This window comes from Eublepharis macularius, chromosome 15, assembly GCF_028583425.1.
Source record: "Eublepharis macularius isolate TG4126 chromosome 15, MPM_Emac_v1.0, whole genome shotgun sequence".
Classification (NCBI taxonomy): domain Eukaryota; kingdom Metazoa; phylum Chordata; class Lepidosauria; order Squamata; family Eublepharidae; genus Eublepharis; species Eublepharis macularius.
In genome coordinates this window covers 47,994,149-48,009,655 of record NC_072804.1, presented here as the reverse complement: position 1 = coordinate 48,009,655, position 15,507 = coordinate 47,994,149, and positions in this window count along the sequence as shown.

Sequence of the window (15,507 nt, the reverse complement as noted above, 5' to 3'; positions counted from 1 at the left end):
TCGTGGCAGTTCATTTCTCATGAAATGTGAATTCTTTTACCCTGGTTCGTTTGGTTCGTATTTTGGTTCATCACTGCAGACAACTTGGTGGCAATAAATCAGTTTCCTAGGCAACAGGGGAGAGATGCAGACCTTCTGCTGACCCAGAAGTGACATTTTCATGAACTGACGAAGCAGTTCAGGAACCAGGGCAAGTTTGTGAAAGTTCATGGTTCATTTGTTCCCATCTGTTTTATAGAGCACTGCCCCATTGTTTTCTATGAGAATACCTTGAAAATGCCCTTTTCCCAACAGGTATACCTAGAAATTATCATCATATAATGTAATTTTTTCATGCTACTCATTTTGAGTGAGTAAAACCTCAACTTACAAGTCATTTCAGTCATCAAAAATATTTTATTTGGTTCTCCCCCCTCCACTCAATCAGGCTTTCCAATTTTCCCCTGGTTTCATGAGAAAATGGAAGGAAAAAATGCTGACTAAAATGTCTCCAGATTTTTTTAAAAAAAATTCTTTCTGGGCCTTCACTTCTGTAGAGACCATCAGCCATCATTTCCTTCTGCCCGGACTGGCATAACTGGAGCTAGTGGGTGCCAGTCGTGCTTGCCAGCAGGCAAACAAAAGGTTATCTGAGGGTACAACTTCTATGGGAATTGACCCACAGAGATATTGCTTAGATGAACATGTTGTTTATTATCTATTCAGCAGGAAGCCACCTCTTAAAACCTCTCCCTCTTATATATTTCTCCTGTACTTTGATGTTTCTCTGCTCCACTTCAATCTCTAGCCACACTGGTTTTGACAAGTTTCGCACTGAATCTGGGAAAACCGGATTTGCTCCAGTTCCAGAGTAAGGGGAACATTTGTTCCCTCCATTAAAAAAAACCTCACTCTGCATGTAGAAAACTAGGACATCAAGGGGAAAGTTTCCTATCTAGCCTGCTACACAATGTATTCTGTATTTACTCAGTTACGCCTGGAAACTGATGAATGTCTACAAGTTGCCTAAACTTCTAGGCAGCCTTCCACTCATTCAAAAAAAGTTGTGATAATCACATCTATTTGTTCCATACATACTTACTACTTATAAGAAACAAAGGGAATGAAGCCCAGCCTAAAATGAAGGACCATCCAAAATTTCTCTGAGGGGATGAGTATCTAATACTGTACACTGCTGTGAACACAGACATGGCAACCACTGAACAAACACCGGCAACCACTGAACAAACACCTAGAAATCACAAAAGAAAGTATAAATATCCCTCCAGAACCACACATCCCTCCAGAGCTCCTGTCCCTACCTCATCGTACAGAGAAGCTAACTAGACCGCTCTGTATGCCAGAGATATCTAGTAGAATGAATGTTGGGGCGACTGCGGTGAAGACAAGCCTTGCAAAATATCTCTTTGCTAGGCAGTAAAACCCAAATCCAGATCTTGAGTGGGTGTCCCTTAATAGAGGATCTTTGAGCTCCATTGCTGACCTATTGTAGGTATTGAAGGCCAAGGTCCTCCCCTGGCCAGTTCAGAAGTGTCATGCTTCCTGCAGGCAACCAAAGTCTCCCCATGTGTTACACTTATTCATGCTCTTGCTTGCAATTGTAACTTCCGTTCTTTCTTGTTTAAGTGCCGAATTCGAGTGTAGTAGCACTTTAAAGACCAACAAGGATTTGGGGGTATAAGCTTTTGAGAGTCAAAGGGGTTATCTGAAATGTGTAAAGTGGGGTGACTATATGAGACCTTTGTTGCTCTGGAATCCTTTAGGAACAGGACCACGTACAAAAGAGTTTAATTTTCTTGCTATCAAAACTCAAATATAAGGCACAACGAAAAGCCAAAATTAGACCCCGTTTCGCACAATGTGCTTTGTCATAAGCCGCATGTAAATCAATTATAGTCTGCTACTGCTACTTTTAGCAGTTCACTTCTGAACTGAATTTCCAAGCCGGCAAACCCGTTGCCATCTCCAGCTGGGAGTTTGGGAATTCTTCATAACTCCTCGGTTGATTTTGTCTTATTATGTGCCTTACAATTGTGTCCTGGAAGCAAGAAAATTGATTTTGGCTTTCCGTTGTGCCTTATATTTGAGTTTTGATAGCAAGAAAATTAAACTCTTTTGTACGTGGTCCTGTTCTTCGGCTTCGTTTCATTTTGTTTGGGACCACCCCCTCTTGGATTTGCTCTGGAATCCTTTAGGGGCTGGGGACACTGCAAAACTAATCACCACGAATCGCTCCGCATTTACATGTGGCATTCCATTCATGCCTTGATCTCCTCGGCGGGGCTCAACAACTGTTAGCTGGAATTCCCCTGGCTGCAATACAAATTGCCATTTTAAACCCAGGGGCCTTGTGATTTTGTACCGCAGGTAGTCATATTAAATGGCTATTAAAGATGGCAGAGGCCGGGCTGACGCTTACAATGTGATCTCTGGTGTGTCTTCCTTTTCTGAATTCACTTGAAAATCTGGCATTTCTCGTTCCATATATGGTAAGAGTCTTTGCTGTAGAATTTTGAGCATTTTGAACATCACACGATAGTCTGATAGTTACTGCACTCTTTGGCATCCCCCTTTTTTGGAATTGGAATGTAGACTGAGCATTTCCTGTCTGTGGGCCATTGTTTTGTTTTCCATATTTGTTGACAGATTCTTGTTAAGATTCTGATATCCATATCTGTAGCTTGAAGTAGCTCTATTGGTATTCTGTCTACTCCAGGTTCTTTGTTTCTCCTGATTGCTTCAAGTGCAGCTTTTACTTCACTTTCTAGAATTTCTGGTTCTTCATCAAAGAAGTAGTATTTCTCTGTAGTACTCGGGACAATGAAGAAAGCAAGCCCACCTGTCAGGAATGAAAAGCAGTGTGGTCAGGGAAGAAAGTGAAGTAAAACAGACTTTTACTGGAAACATTCCAAGCACCGACGATCTTTAGCAACATAAAATGCATCATTTGTAATTTACCATATAACATTGATGAGTTTGCATATTTATGGAATATAAAATGATAAATTTCTTAGTTTTCAGTATGGGTGGTGGGGTGTATTCAGATATACGTGAGCCAAAATTAACCTGAAAAAAGGTGTTTCAGGTCAGCTCACGAGGTTATCTGAAATGACCCAAAACTGCAGGAATAACAAGACTCTATCTCCTAGAATTTCAGGAGTGTTATCGTTTTCAGGAAAGCTCAGGAACTGGGGGTGGGGAGAGAGAAAACATCCCTGAACCTAAACTGATTTGTAAGACAATGTCTCAGTGTTTTCTATGAGAAGACCTTGAAAATAATGATATACCTAGGAATTTTCATCATATAATGCTATAGATTGTTTTATGTAATTTTTTCATGCAAAAGAATTTGAGTGAGTAAAACCTTGACTTAGAAACCATTTCAGTTGTCAACAACATTTCATTTGGTTCTCCCGCCTTCACTCAACCAGGCTCTCTAAATTTCCTCCTTTTTTCATGAGAAAATAAAAGAAAAAAATCTTTCTCCAGATTTTGGGGGGGGGGCTTTCTGGGCTTTCACTTCTGTAGATACCATCAGCATACAGGTGATTCAAAGGTACAACTTCTACAGAAATTGATCCACAGGGATATATCTTAGATGCCCCTGTTGTTTATTTATTCAGCTGGAAGCCACCTCTCATAGCTTCTCCTTATATATTTCCCCTGTATTTTATTTTTTTTAAATTCTTTTAAACAACATAGGAGCTCCACTTCAGTCTCTGGGCACGCTGGTTTGGGCAAGTTTTATACTGAATCTGGGAAAACTGGATTTCTTCCAGTTCCAGAGTAAAGGGGGAAACATTTATCCCTCCATTTAAAAAAAAAACCTTTGCATGTAGAAAACTAGGACATCAGGGGGAAAGTTTCCTATCTAGCCAGCTACACAATGTATTCTGTGCTCACAGAGTTCTACCTGGGGGATGATGAATATCCACCAGTTGCCTAAACGCTTGGGTAGATTTCTAACCATTCAAGAAAACTCATGTAATGATCAAGTCTAAGTGTTCCATACATACTTACTAGTGATAAGAAACAAAGGGAACGAAGCCCAGCCTAAAATGAAGGACCATCCAAAGCTTGTCCCATAGATCAAGTGTCTATCTATGTACACTCCTCCTGTGAACACGGACATGGCAATCAAGGTACAAAGACCTATGAACCAGGAAAAAAAAGTATTGATATTACTCCAGAACATCACATCCCTGCAGAGTTCCTGTCCCTGCCTCTTTGTAGAGAAAAGCTGGCATGACCGTTGTGTTTGCCAGAGCTGTCTAGAGGAATGGATGTTGGGGCAACTGTGGAGAAGACAAGCCTTGCAAAATGTCTCTTTGCTAGGCAGTAAAACCCAAATCCAGATCTCGAGTAGGTGTCCCTTAACAGAGGATCCCTGAGCTCCACTGCTGACCAATTTTAGGTACTGAAGGCCAAGATCCTCCCCTGGCCAGTTCAGAAGCTCCATGCTTCCTGCAGCCAACCAACGTCTCCCCATGGGAGTCCCCAAACTCCCATTTCCTATTGCAGTTTGGCTCGTCACTGTTGTATAAGATATGTTAATGCTCTTGCTTGCTGTTGTAATTTCCATTCTTTTTTTTTGCACAGGATTTGAGTTCAACAAGGTTTCCAGGATATAAAAATTCAAGAGTCAAATCGCCCTTCATCAGATGCAAGTAGGAGCTCTTATATCTCAGTCAGACGGTGGGAGGGGTGCAGCAAGGAAACGAGTCTGGTTACAAAGTTACAATATAAAACACTAGATTGCTGAACTTGAGTTCGGTCGCAAATTAAGAACAATGGACCCTCTCCCACCTCCAGAGCTGAACAGTGACACAGGATACTTATCTCACTACAGATGCTAATTTTCTACATTTCCTACCCCTAAATATTTCTCTGTCTCCACCCCCTGCTCTAATCAAGCTGATTACATGGTGCACTGTACCGTTGCATTCTGACTCCCTCCCTATATAAGGACTCAGGGATCTCTGTTCCTGCTTGTATCTGATGGAGGGAATTTCGACTCTCACAAGTTTATATACTGAAAATCTTGTTGGTCTTTAAGGTGCTGCTAACCTCAGGTGCTGTTCTCCTACCACAGACCAACATGGTTACTCCCCTGAATCTTTCTTGTTTAAGTGACTAGTCCCTTCCCTTGCAAAAATAGAGGAGAGGAGAATGAAATAAAGTGTTTTGGGTCTCCACTGGGAAGAAAGGCAGGGTATAAATGAAGTATAGAATAAATAAGAAATAAATTTAAAAAATAAGGGCATAGTAAATGCCTGCAAAGAATGGATCTACGGAAATTCCAATACTTTTAGACATCTAAACGAAATACCTGCCGCAGTGCCAGCTGTAACTGCAAGACCAGTGGTGGAAATGGAGTGAAAGTGAGCGCGGTCAAAAAGACCAATGAAAGAGGCAGCACCAGCAAGCATCCCCATCAGCATTAAGGCTCGGGTGACATAGATATAATCTGCAACAGGACAGAAAGGGGTTAAATGTGTATTAATGAAACAAAGCAAAAAAAGCAAACTTGATGTGAGCTTGTGTATGATTACATCTACATTCTTTTTCTGTGTTGTGTTTTCATAATGTACTGGATTATACATCTGCAATATGGAAAGCATCTGGATGTAAAGAGAGCACAGTTGCAGGGGGATTGCTTTTCTACAGTGTTTTATCAATATATGCACATCAAGAGGCATCATTGTAGAAGTTTATTATCATATTCCCTCCACCCCTACTCCACATATTTAATCCCAGCAAAAGAATCCTTTAGTCATCATCACTTTGGTATATCATGTCTATAGTTTGCCTGGCCCAGGACAGGGAAGATTTTACCTTGTACATCCATGTCATATGATACACAAACGTCATTCGCACATTCTTGCCATAATCCTGAGTGGGCTCCTTGAGAATCCACTACCCAATACTCTGTAGCCCGGGCAATGATAAGCAGCAAGAGGCTTACAAAGGAACAGAGGGAGGCAGCGATTCTCAGGCTTCCCATGGCGGAGAATTATCAGGTGTGCAACAGCACCAAGCAGCGAAGTTGAACCTGGGAAAGTAAGATGGCAAAGGTATTGCAGCTTGTTTAGGTATATGCATGCCAGTGACCAACTAGGGGGAAATCCCATTCTTTGCATGCGGTGTTTCCAACCAGTGCTCCACGTTGTCTAATGTTAGTCCTAGAACTGATCATGTTCTGCTTCAGTATTTTTTCTACTCTATATTGGATTCTTGCTAATACTGTGTCTTTTAAACCTGCATCTATTTATCCTATGGCATTGTTTGTGGAAATGTCCTTGATACTGTATTGAAATGTCCTTGTTACTGATTGTACTAATCTCATACTGTGTAGTCCGCCTGGAGCCTCAGTGAGAAAGGCGGACTAAAAATGTCATAAAAAGAAAAATAAAAAAAATAAAAGCTTTGTGTCTGCAGAGAATTGCAAAAGGCTTAAGACACCCAAGAAGATGTTTTTGCCAGTTGTGAGACCTACAGTACATAAATATAGCATAAAGCCACTCCATGCAGTGGAACAGAACATATAAAAATAGGAACCCACTTTTTAATAAAATCCTATTTTTGTTTTTGCTTTCCTGCCTGAGTCTCATATCAAAGCAAAGATGCATAAATTTGTCTTTTGATGTCTCTTCCTTAATGCATAGTTATGAAATTCTCCTGCCTGCAAGCTATTGAAAAATAAGGTCACGTTCCCTCCCATAGGAGTGCATCTTCTCTCCTGACTCAGAGCCAAGCTACAAGTGACGCCTGACACAGGTTGGACACTTATCAGCTTCCCTCAGGTTTTGATGGGAAATGTAGGCATCCTGGTCTTGCAGCTGTAATGGAGAGCCAAGCTGTAAAACCAGGACGCCTACATTTCCCATCAAAACTTGAGGTAAGCTGACAAGTGTCCAACCTGTGTCAGGCGTCTCTTGTAGCTTGGCTCTCAGAAGTCAGAATCACTTCCTGGACTCTTCTTACTGGCACAAATTTCTGGCACCTCTGACTCTATCACTCATGGCAGCATCGCTTATCAGGGCTTTGCTCCTCCTCACCCAACCGCAGTCCACAAAACCTTGTCAAGATGATACTTCTCTCTCCACCCTGCTCTCTTCCTCACCTTCACCACTTCTTGGGAATGAGCCAGCTCAGGCTGTAGGTTAAAAATTCCCCCCCCCCCCCCAGTCCTTTATACTTGGATATTTTTTTCTAATCACAACACTTTTTGGGTTCTCGATGGACAAGAGCAGAAAAAGGGAGCTGCACTGGGAAAATCGGAGGAGAGGAACTGTAGCTTGTCCTTCTTTTCTCTTTTCCCACCTCCAGACACGTAAATAGAGCAGAATGCCTCACCTCTCTATGAGTGGAGGAAAATGTTGGCAGAGTGCAAATAAAGCAGAGAAGTTACGCTGTGCTGATTAAAGAGGCTAAAAAGTTTATTAAAGAAATACATACTTGAGAGTGAAGAAGAGAGAGAGAGAGAGACGGGGTCCTGACCAGGGTTTTTTTTCTGGAAAAAGTGGTGGTGGAACTCTCAAGAGGGAAATGAGGAAGAAACACATAGGATTCTTTGAAATCATATTATTTTCAAGCACTATTGCTGAGTATTTTCAAGAGGTGCCAGAACTCCGTTCCCCCACGTTCCCCCTGACAAAAAGCCCTGGTCCCAACTATCTGAGTACATCTTGTAGAAGAGTGACAAGGCAGGAGAGAGAAGAAGCAGGATATTGCCCTGTTTAGCCCAATAGGAGACAAGACAAGGAAATGACCCCCAGGAAACAAGAGAGATGCTGCTCTCACTGTCTAAACTAAGCAATCCGTGCTGCCCCCTGTATAGAAGGCTCTTCTTCCCTTCTTGCTGCTGCAGTACACCAGACACTGCAATTTCCAACAGAAAAAAGCACCTGACTGCAACTCTACATGCTTCCCCGGTCTCTCCTTTAGATACCCCCATAGGTCCTGTCTAGGGTTGCCAGCTTCATGCCAGTAACCATGGGGTGATTGAGGGGAGGGAGATTGGGAAGGGGGAGAGTTGCTGACATGGCGATGTCGATTCCTAGCGATCACCTGGAAGTGATGTCACATGTCACTGACACTCTAGGAAAGGACCATACGTCCATATTGGGAGATGGTTCTTCATGATAAGAGATAGGAATGACCCTGTGATCCCCTCTTGCACATAGAATCAGAATCAAAGAGTTGGAAGGGATCTCTAGTCATCTAGTCCAACCCCAACATCTCTGGATTGTGGCCAGTGGGCACAAACAAGCCACTATAACGAAGTGTGCGTAAGTACACTGATTTCTTGTTTCTTGACATTTAAGTTAGGCAGTTCATTTCAGAAAGGTGTAGTGGCAAGGGTATAGACTTTCCAATTTCCCAGGGATGGGCTGGGGATGGGCCAAAGGTGTTGCTATGCTAGGTCCTTTTATAGCTTTTTGTCCAAACAACCACCGTGCAAAATAAGCCACAGTGCAATGATCGTATGATATGCTTGAAACCAGTTCATGTTAGCTGTAGCTGCCTAGGTGGTGAACAATTGTCAATACACATCTACTGGCTACTTTACCAACTCTTTAGAGTGTAGAATTTTAAAAAGCATGCTTAACAGGGTTTGTGGGGCCATTAATTAACTTTTTAAAGGAACTGGTTCAGCATGCATGTCAGCAAACAGAAAATCACAGGTTTGAAGAAGACACAAAATATCTGTCTACCAAAAGAACCCCCAAATCCTATAGCAATACATTTGCTGTCGTTTTGAAAGTGCCACTCGACTGTTCCCCCCCCAGTTTCTTCTCTAATCATAAGCTTTTTGGCTGTCCCCCTTCGAAACTGTACTACACCATTTTAGGTAACAGCAAAACGAACACGAACATATGAGTGCACATTCATTGCCAATGTTGCCAGGCTGCACACAGGCCAAAAGGAAATTTTTAAAAGGCTTCTGATCTGCATCTCCTCTTCCAATCTTGTTAACGCAGATGGGTTTTCTCATTGCATCGGGGAGACAGCCATTTTAGGAACTGTCCCTTTCTTCAATAGATACCACCTCACTATTTAAAAATGAAATGAAAATTGAAAGCAGAACTTGGAGTGCTTGAAGCAGCCCCCCTGCCCATCACTGGCATGAAAAAACCAACTGTTCTCAATCAAGGATATATAGACCCATCCCACAACCGGCAAAAAACAACAGCAGCAGCAAGCAAACAAAGCTATTTCGACAAGGGACCATAGGCCCTAGCCTTCCCCAGGATGCCATTCCCAAAATACCAAGTAATGATTGATAACTACAAAGTAAAATAGAGACTCACTTTTCCCCTATTAAAAGGAACAGAAAATGACAACAGAGTAGCATCGATTGCAGAGAAAACGTGATGGGGGTTGGAGCATAGAGGCTGGCGTGTGCAAGAGAAAATAACAATCTTACACTTGCCTTAGGTTTAGAAAAGAAGTTAAGAGTTCTTATAGGAATTCCATACTCTGATAGGAAAGTGGAGAGATAGATTCCTATCTACCACTCTAAAGATGACTATGGATGGCAGGACAAATCCATGCAAGTCCATGCAAGAAGAGTTGTGTGACAAAGAGAGAAAGAGAAGGATGTCATAGGAAGGAAATCCTGAGATTAGCAAGGATAGATCAGGAGTAAACAGTAATTCGGCTCACCCAGGTGGCAGCACCACAGCTTGGACGGGGGCCGCATTTGCAGCCCCAGAAGAAGGAAAGGCAGTTGGGCATTTCCTAGGCATCCGAGGGCTTTGCTGGATGGGTGGAGCCAAAGGCATATTTGCCTGCTCTGTCCTTCCCCAGCACACAGTTGTCTTTGTTGCTCGGCCAACCTACCCTCCCTATAGCAGTGCAGGATTAGACGGTTGCTGTTTATCAGGGCCAGGTAGGAATTTTTTCTCCGTTTCCAATTGGCATAAAGGGAGGTGTTTTTTGCTTACCTTGTACTGCAGGATGGAGTCCTAGTAATTGGTACGATGGAGCTGTAAATATGTTGGCCTCTGGCAGGTTAGGATGGGAAAATGAGCGGGACGATGACCCCCTTGGCACATGCCCATTGGTGGGGAATTGGGGTCTGTCAGGAGTGACTGGTGGGCTCCACGGCAGCCTGTTGTGAGGGCAGACTTCCACATAGCTCCCCTGTACAAGTAAGGCCCTTCTGCTGTATGGCAAGGTGCTGCAGGCTTGGAGGGGGAACCATTTGCCTGGCCGGTCGGGTTCCAGCCATGCGTTGTATGGCTCACCCCCGCGGCAGTGGGGGCTCGCCTAGACAGGTCAAGGCGGAGGTCATGGGTGACCCCAGGGCATGACCAGTACCGCTAGTTAGTTAGATCCCTTGCCGTATTGACAGTTTATGTTGAAATTAATAAAGTGGCCCAATATTATACCCAAGCTTTGTGCCTGCCTTTTATTTCAACTGGGTGGGGGGGCAAACGGATACTCTGACCTGTTTATCTTTCTCTCTAGTTTGTCCCCCTCTGAAACCCAAGAGAAGGGACAGCGTCAGGTCCTCCTCTTCTAACATTCCTCAAGTGTAAATTGGAGCCAAACAAGTATGTTGGGCCAAACAGAGGCACAGGTATTTTAGGACAATGTATAAATTCTTTCTTTTTATAAAAAATTATTTTCTTATCAATATAAACAGAACAGAAAAATAAAATAAAAATGATATCACAATTATAATTACATCAAAAGAAATAAAAAAGAAAGAGTAAACATATAATAAACAATGATATTATAAACGGTAAAAATTATATGATAATAGCAACCATTTTTACTGTCCTCTTATAATAAAAATGATAATTTAATCTCCATCTTTCCCTTCTGCCTCCGTTTGGTTGTCAACTACTAACTGAGTGTGATCTGCAAAAGTTTTTGGTTGTATCTTTGCAGTCTCTAGATTAATAACTAAAGTTTTTGATATCCAGCACATATCAGTCCTTGAATATGTTCTGTGTCTCTCAGAAAAGAAAATACAGTCTCTAGTATTCAGATTTTTGATCCTCCAAGCATCTTCCAATTGTAACATTTCCATATAATTAAAAACATTTCGGGGGAGTTTGTCTTCTTTAGGTTTTGTTCACCTCTCTTTTGTTAGATCCATTGCCCCCATTCAATTCTCCAAAAATCATTCTCTCTCCTTCTTGAAAAACTAAAAGGGATTGGAAAACATTTTCATAAAACTTTTCTCTTGCATTGTTTGCAGAATATATTGTTGCTAATGAGCCTGCTTGCGGGGAGGGCGGAATATAAATATGATAAATAAATAAATAAAATAAATAAATAAATAAATAAAATGTGTAAATCTTTCCTTTCGGGAGCCTGATTTTCAAAATCGTATATCTTCCTTCAGAGTCTCTTAATTCTTCTGTAACATTTATTTGTAAATTGCTTATATAAACCGAGTCTCCTTTTTTATTATAAATTCTTAATAAACACACACATACATATTAGCAAACAGGAACAAAGCCCCAAAGAATCACCGGAATTGTAATATGATACAACAGGAAGGGCTTCAGCTGCCACTGTATTACCAAGTCCCTCATGAGTCCCTGGTTGTCCGGGAAGGGCAGCTCAGCCTCCCCGGCCAAATCCAGGGGGCCTTGAGCCCCTCAGCCCCCCCCCTCGAAGTTTACGCCTTTGTGTGGTGGTGATGGCTAGCCTAGATGGTCTTTGAAAAAGGCAGGAGACACAAATTCCTGGATGGAAGGTAGATCAACTGACGGATAAGCGGAACTATCATGGTTAGCAGCACTCTACCGTTGAATGGCAGAAACAAACAAAGGACGGTTTGTATTATTCATGCCCGATTCTTGATAATTTTTTATAGTCATCTAGCGAGCACATGTTGGATGGGCCCATGGTCTGACCCAATCGGGCTTGCCTTATGTCTTTTCAAGAGTCCAGCGAGTTTGTCCAGTGAAATAAACACAATCAGTCACACAAAAAATAAATTTTTTAAAGGCTAGTTCTTTGCTTTATTTTCTGGCACAGGTCCCATGAAACTAACTAAGGGCCAAGCTACAAGTGACAAATGACACTTGAACAGCAAGTGTATTTCTCCCTGTTCACTTGCCCTCCACTCAATCCACTTGCCGTTCAAGTGTCATTCGTCACTTGTAGCTTAGCCCTAAGATGCCCTTGAGATGTTCTCTTCCTTACTTACACAATCACATTGTTTCAAAAACTCACCAGCCTTGAAGCTAATGAAACTGAAACCCTTTCCGACCCAGGGCAATGGGCAGATGCAGTCTTCTCACCAGGCTCAGCATCACTTTGTCCTTTCCTCTGGTGACAAAGCCATTCTGCATCCAACCAGTGTGAGCTGTTCCCGCTTCACTTCCCATGGCATGCCATTGTATTCGTTTTGGGCAGGATGGGCACCTCTTCCTTGCAAATGCCACCTAAAATTGGCAGGGATTGTTCCCAGACCCTCCACCCAGTTCTCTCCCCCCACTGCGATAACAATCTTTTCCCCACCCCTCCTGGACTTTGGAATTTGCTGAAGGACTGCATTTCCGCCTCATGTAACTGCGTATGGTCAAGTTTGGGTGCGGCTGCGTTTCGGAAACTGGCAAGGGAAGATGAGAAGATCAGCCTCTCAAACATTAATTCGATGGCAATCTCTTTTCCCCTGCGCACAAATGAACAGACTGGAGTGCTTCATCTTCCTTGCATGGAGGTTGTAGAACTGTGTGCCTTGGGCTATGGGTCTGCTCTTTGGGGTCTTACTGGCTACAAGGGTCGCCAAGAGATTCACCTGTTTGTAAGAAGGGCTGTTTGATAGCTTGATGCTTTTCGGCCTTCACTACTGTATTTTCCTCTGCCAGGCCGTCTTGGTGATGAATCTGATCAGATAGCACTAAGCACATCTGGTGAGTTGGGTGCATAAAGGATATTCAGACAAGGAAGTTGAAAGGGGAAATCCCACGACACTGTCCGGAGCTGTGCTACTTGAAAACTGTATGTTCCATGAAACTATTTTTTCAAGTCACAGCCAACATGGCAACCCCATAGGTTTTTTAAGGCAAGAAATATTCAGAGGTGGTTTGCCAGTGCCAACCCTAGACTTCCATGGTGGACTCCCATCCAAGTATTAACCAGGGCCAACCCTGTTTAGCTTTCGAGGTCTGTTGAGATTGGGCCATCCAGGCAGGACGGAAGAAGCATAGGGTTCTAGAACTGGACTAGGCCTATAGACCATCTAGTCTATAAAGACCACAGAGACTGAGAGGATTCCTAGGAAGTCTTTTGATGCACTGATGTCACTTCCAGGTCTTCAACCAGAAGTGACATCGGCACATCAGGCCTATGTTGTCCCCCCCATTCCCCCTCCCCCCTCCCACTCCACTGAGCACTGGAGGGGGCAGAGAGTGCCAGCAAGGTGTTGCTTTCTTATAGTGGGCAAATTGCAACCCTACGCTCCATTCAGCTGAGCTGCAAGTCTACACTTCCTCTGACAGAATATGTCCTTCCACTATGGGAATGGTCCCTTGCTATTGGAGGAAGTCTCCTCAGGTTGGAGAACAAAATTTGCTGAGCAGCATGGTAAGATACACACACCCTTTAGCTGTGTCCTCTTTCTCATAAAAGGGGCATCCAGCACGGAAGCAATTGTTTCATAGTCCTGCTAGGACAGACTTGTCCACAAATCTAATTCCCTTTTAAAGGAGTGACCACCACTACATCATCTAGCACTGAAGTCCACATTCTAATCACTTGTTCAGTATTTCCTTTTCTCCATTTTGAGTCCACTGCCCATCAATTTTAATGGGTGCCCCCATTCTAGTATTCTGCAAGAAGGAGAAGAAGTTCTGTCTCTCTGTACCCTGTGAATCATTTTATAAACCTCTGTCAGAGAGCAGAACCACAAGTGACAAAAGGCACTTTTGAAGCTGACACTTGTCAGCTTCCCTCAAGTTTTGATGGGAAATGTAGGCATCTTAGTCTTGCAGCTTGGCTCTCTGACTGCTGTCCAATGGACTTTCCAGCTGTCACTTGTCCAGCATTCCGCCAAGCGGCCTACATTTCCCATCAAAACTTGAGGGAAGCTGACAAGTGTCCAATCTGTGCCTTTTGTCACTTGTGGTTCTGCTCAGACACCAAACTGGAGAGTCCCAGAATCTTCAGTGTTTCCTCAAAGGAAAGGTGCTCCCTTAATCATCTTGGTTGCCCTCTGCTCGGCTCTGCTCTTTAGGGTGGTTCCCTTGGGTCTCTCAGGGAGGTCTTTCCAAACCTCTGCTCCCTGATCCTTTTAACTGGAGAAGCTGGGGACCGAACCTGGGATTCTGTTGCACAACCCGGCTGTAAAGAAAATCATAACTCTGAAAATGATTGGGCATTCTTTTTATTTTTCAATCCATATTTTGAACAGAGAAAAATTAGAGGAAAAAAAGAACAGTGTTTGATACCTAAAAGTAAGTTCTTCATACAAAGCAGGAGAAATAATGAAGCACCTTGAATGTGTGCGTGTGAAAGAGAGGAGCTTCATTCTTCCTTTAAAAATTCAGGCTGCTGCCTTTTGGCTTCTTCTCTTGATCTGAACTCTGCACTACCGGTTCAGCACCCAATGCCATCCCAAAGATGCATTTTATCCCTCTGTAGTACCAGATGCTGCCTTGTAAGCAAGTCCACCTGTCAGGACAGAAAGGAAACCAGTCAGGATAAAGGTGAAGTAGTATGGAACGTGGCCAGAAACACTGATGGATTTCACTGCTCATCTCGTCCTCAGAGTTCCCCCATATTGATAGTCCAACACCTACAAGTCACTCCTTTTAAGAATTGCATTCCTGAAATGCTTTGAGATTTCTTTTCAAAGAAGTAGACAGTGCTGATGGTCCAAGCCCTAAGTCAGGGGTCTGCAACCTTTTGTGATGAAAGAGCCAAACTGTGCCGATGTTCATAGCAGAACAACAGAGATTCAGTATAAGAACGAGCATTTGCATAACTGAAAATATACAGCTTAACATTCTGGTTCTTCTCGCATCCCACCTACCCTGCTAATATACCTTAACGTAACGGTTTCATTTCTCTTTAAAGTGTTGTATTTATTGAGCCACATTTGGCTCTAGAGGCAGAAGTTGCAGACCTCTAACAGGCCCTGCCAAAGGACTTCTCACATCCTAGATCAGTTGGCCTGAGCACATCCCCCTTTTATGATGGCCAGGTAGCTTTATCTTCCCAGCAGGAGGGGAGACTCCGCAATCACCTTTTCTGATGTCTTCCAGGCAGTGACATCATCATGCAGGGGCTGGGTGCGCTCCCATGCTTTGCAGTGGGCTGATTTGGGCCCCAAACAGGTCTGATTTGGCCCCTTTGGGGTCCAAATTGGCCAGCTGTGACGCATGGGAGCATTTTCCAGGAGTGAGATCATCGCACTGCCCCAGGAGTGCACCTGGGAGGCCTATTTCCCTGCCTTTCCTCCCTACCGGGCAGGCAAGTAATAGCAGGGGGGCAGAAGGTGGGAGTGGGGGATCCCCCCCACCGGGTGCCTTTCCC